The following is a 4,861-nucleotide window of genomic DNA, read 5'->3' as shown; positions in this document are numbered from 1 at the left end:
AAACTTGAAAGGGTTCAGAAAAGATTTACAAGGATGTTGCTAGGGTTGGAGAACTTGAGTTGTAGGGAGAGTTTGGATAGGCTGGGGCTGTTTTCCCTGGACCGTCGGAGATCGAGGGGTGACCTTATAGAGATTTACAGAATTATGAGGGGCATGGATAGGATAAATAGGCAAAGTCTTTTCCCTGGCTGGGGAAGTCCAGAGCTCGAGGGCATAGTGAGAGGGGAATGATATAAAAGAGACCTAAGGGGCAACTTTTTCACGCAGAGGATGGTACGGGCATGGAATGAGTTGCCAGAGGAAGTGCTGGAGGCTGGTACAATTGCAACATTTAAAAGGCATTTGGATGGGTATATGAATAGGAAGGGTTTGGAGGGATATGGGACGGGTGCTGGCAGGTGGGACTAGATTGGTTGGGATATTCATCTATATAATCAATGCTACCAAAGACCTACGTGTAGCATTGCAAAGAGGTGATACTACACAAGTTAATGGCAGCTAACATACTTGCTAAAACAAGTGCCATTGCAATATTCTTGCCACAAAAGAACCAGTAGAAATAGGTCGTGATGACGCACGTTTTGGCAGCACGATTTGCCTACAGCATTTCTGAAGAATTAGAGTATGGTATTTTGGAGAATGCCTACGTCTCTTGGCAATAGCGCAATTCCAGCGGTCACCCTGCAGCCTCTGACGCTCCAGGGAAAACAGCCACACTCTCATCTCTCCTTGTAGCTCAAACCTCCAACCCTGGCAACATTCTTGTAAATATTTTCTGAGCTCTTTCAGAAAGTTTCACAACAACCTTCCTGTAGGAGGGAGACCAGAATTTTGCACAATATTCCAAAAGTGGCCTGTACAGCTGTATTTATTTTCCATTTTCAAAAAACAATTAAATTAGTCAGACAGGATCTCTCTCAAACAAATACATGCTGACCTTCCCAGACTAATACTTGCCTTTCTAAGTTTTGATTAATTCTGTCCTTCAGAATTTTTTCCAATAATTTCCCTACCACTTTCGTCAAACTAACTGGTCAGTAATTACTTGATCTATTCCTACTGCCCTTCTCGAACAAAGGAACTAAGTTAGCTCTCCTCCAGTCATTTAACACTTCATTTGTGGCCAGCAAGGTATTAATTATTATCCACAGCCTAGAACACAATTTGTACACCTGTATACCTGTTAAATGTCTAATACCTCCTTGTTAATATTAAAGTGTTCTAGAACATTACTATTTCAACTGAAATCCCCAGTTACAATGTCTTTCTCCTCTAAATATGCATGAGAAGTATTCATTTAAGACCTCACCCATGTCCACTGGCTCCACACACAGGATGCCTTTTTTTTTCTAATAGGTCCCACCCTTTCTCTTACTCTTAATATACTTGAAGAAACCACGGGATTTTTCTTGATGCCCTCTGTCAAAGATATTTCATGACCCTTCTTTGCCCTTCTAATTTCCTTTTTTAAGTAGCCTCCTAGACTTTCTATAATTTCAAGGGCCTCTCCTGTTTTTAATGCACTGTGTCTGAGATAGGCTTCCTTCCTTTTCTTTATCAAGCTCTGTATCCCTTGACATCCAGGTTTGCCTGGACCTGCTGCCTTTGCAGGTCCAGGCAGGTTCACTCTTGGAGGAACATACTGACCCTGAATTCTTGCTATCCTACTTTCAATGGGGAGGTGATGGCCTAGTGATGTTATCACTAGACTATTATACCGGAAACCCTGGTAATGTTCTGGGAACCTGGGTTTGAACCCCACCATGGCAGGTAGTGAAATTTTAATTCAATAAAATCTGGAATTAAGAGTCTAATGATGACCATTAATCCATTGTCTGAAAAATCCACTTGGTTTACTAGGGAAGGAAGCTGCCATGCTTACCCAGTCTGGACAACATATGGCACCAGACCCACAGCAATGTGGTGGACTCTCAACTGCCTTTTGGGCGATTAGGAAAGGGCAATAAATGTTGGCCCAGTCTGCAACATCCATCTCCTGTGAATGAATTTTTAAAAAAAGACCCCCACTTTCCAAATGTAACCTTAGCTGAATGTATCATTTCCCAGTCGATGTTGCCAGATTTTATCTAATGACATTGAAATCAGCATTGCCTTAAGTTGTGTTTTTAACCTCTGCACTTACTGACTTTGAAACTGCATTTTGGTCACTGTTCCCAAAGTGTTTGCCCACTGGAACTTCAACCATTTGATCAGCTTTGTTCCCAAGTATTCGGTCTAGTACTGCCCCCATCTCCAATAAGGCTATCTATGTGCTGCACTTCAAAAAATGTCTGATTCTTTCACACTAAGATGATCCCAGTTAATGTTAGGAAAATTGTAATCTCCTGCTTCTTTCATAACTTTTTAAGGTTTGCTTCAATATTTGCTGTTCTGTCTCTCTGACTGTTTGAAGGCCTGTGGTATAATCCCAAAAGATTAACTGTCCTTTTTTTTTTATTTCTAAGCTCTTAAAATGGCTTCATTTGAAGGCCCTCTCAGATGCCCTTCCTCATTACTGCAGTGATAGTTTCCTTTATCAATCATGTAAGGCCACCACTTCTCCAACCACCACCACCCACAAATATCACACCCAAAACTTCTATATCCTGGAACGTTAGCTACCAATTCTGTCCTTTGTTCAACTATGTCTCGGTGATTGTAACAACATTATATTCCCATGTACTGATCAGTGCTGTAAGTCCATCTGCTTTACCAGTCATGGACTTAAATTAAAATAGGCACAATTTAACTTTCCAGACCTGCCAAGTGCCTTATCCTGCTCATGTCTTCTCCCCTTATTGGACTGTACTGGCATTCCTTCTATATTTGATTGGACCTTCTTGCCAGTTATACATTGACTCTGGCTTTGTGCCCCATTTCCCTGCCAGATAATTTTAAAACCTCCCCAGCACAAGCAAAGCTCCCAGCAAGTTAATTGGACCCATTCTGGTTTAGGTATTACCTATCCAGCTTGTTCAGGTATCACCTATCTTGAAAGCTATCCCAATGATCCAAAAATCTAAAGACCTCCCTGACTCTGGTATTAGTGAGGCAACATAGCATTCAAGATTCACATTTACTTCTGCAGAACCATCTGTCAGTTCCCCTTACAATTGAATCCCCTGTCACTAAAGCTCTCCTGTCCTCTTCATTGATGGGAGAGAGTATGTAATTCAATACTGAGTGAGATACCTGTACCATCTTCCTCACAAATATCCCTTCCCTCAAAAATCATCTACAAAGCTGGCTGGAAGAAGAGCAAAAACCCAAGCCGAGAAGCAGACTGCATTCTATCTCCATTTTTGTATGATTTCAGCAGAGACTAACTTGAAAGGTGCATGAACAGTGGTAAATGCTAATTTAGTGTTACTAAATGTAACTCTTTTTGGTCTACCCTCTGCCTCATTCCCTGCTGGTGAGCATTAAAGGTCTCATCTGGCTCTTTCTAGTTTTACTACTTAACTGAAAATAAAAAAGAAGTTTTTTTAGTCCACTCTGCTGCGTGTCATTTATCTTAATACCCCACCCTCCCAGAAGGATAGAATTTGAATTGTGGCTCTGTCATGTAAAAAGTTACACAAATATTTATTAAATTGGCAAAGCGACCAATAAAAATGCCAGAAAAAGTGGTACCAAGGTGACCAAATAAACCCTAAAAAGAGGAAAACAGAAAATGAATGTAATTTGTGAAAACTGTAAAGGCAGACTGTAGAAGTTTCTTTGTGAAAAGGAAAAGATTAGGTAGAACAGTGAGAGTCCATTGCAGGAGACTGGTGAATTGGTGGTGGAGAACAGGGCAATGGCAAGAATGTAAACAATTACTTGGTCCCCATAGAACCCGAAACAAAGGCTCCCAGTAATGTTGTGCAGCCAACAGACTTGTGAAACTGAAGAACTGAAAGGAATTAGTAAAGGTGTAGTGTTTGAAAAATTTAACTGGATTTAAAGATCTTGGATGGAATAAGTTTTTATCCCAGAATTTTGAAGGAGGTAGACATAGAAATAGTGGATGCATTGATGGATGTCTTTCAAGATTCTGGAAAGGTTCCTACACACTGGAAAGTAGCAAATCTGATCCCAGCTAAAAACAGAAATTGCTGGAAAAGCTCAGCAGGTCTGGCAGCATCTGTAGAGAGAAATCAGAGTTAATGTTTCGGGTCGAGTGACCCGAAACCCTAGCTCTGATTTCTCTCCACAAATGCTGCCAGACCTGCTGAGCTTTTTCAGCAATTTCTGTTTTTGGTTCGACTTTTGTAGCCCCAGTATTTAAAAAGGGAAGGAGAGGGAGCATTAAGAGCTCTCGACCTGTTCATTTGTCAATACTTAGGAAAATGCCAGAATCTATTACAAAAGATGTAATAACTGAGCACTTGGGGAAAATCTCTCACTTGGGGGTGATGAGTCTTTGGAATTCTCTAACCCAGTTATGGTCTCTCTTATACTACATCACTATAGTCTAGGCAGTCACTTTGATGTGGATGGGGGCAAGCCCAAATTTCCTGACACAATATGTAGATAGGCCAACAAGAGGTGAGGCCATACTGGATTTGGTTCTGGGTAATGAACCAGGCCAAGTGTTAGAATTAGAGGTAGGTGAGCACTTTGGGGACAGTGACCACAATTCGGTGACCTTTACTCTAGTGATGGAGAGGGATAAGTGTGCACTACAGGGCAAGAGTTATAGATGGGGGCAGGGAAATTATGATGCTGTGAGGCATGACTTAGGATGTGTGGCCTGGAAAAGTAAGCTTCAAGGCAAGGGTGTAATTGATATGTAGAGCATGTTCAAGGAGCAACTATTGAGTGTCCTTGATAAGTATGTGCCCGTCAGGCAGGGAGCAAAGGGTCGTGTGAGGGAGCC

The 4,861-nt window shown here is 41.5% G+C and overlaps 1 protein-coding gene across 6 annotated transcripts in view; it reads left to right on the top strand.

The window, feature by feature from the left end:
* Positions 1-4,861, top strand: part of tom1 (target of myb1 membrane trafficking protein) — a 111,131-nt gene that overhangs the window by 46,174 nt on the left and 60,096 nt on the right. The window lies entirely within an intron of this gene.

The sequence above is a fragment of the Chiloscyllium plagiosum genome, chromosome 39, assembly GCF_004010195.1.
Source record: "Chiloscyllium plagiosum isolate BGI_BamShark_2017 chromosome 39, ASM401019v2, whole genome shotgun sequence".
Taxonomy (NCBI): domain Eukaryota; kingdom Metazoa; phylum Chordata; class Chondrichthyes; order Orectolobiformes; family Hemiscylliidae; genus Chiloscyllium; species Chiloscyllium plagiosum.
Note: the sequence above shows the minus strand (reverse complement) of the source record. Positions and strands in the feature narration are given on the sequence as shown.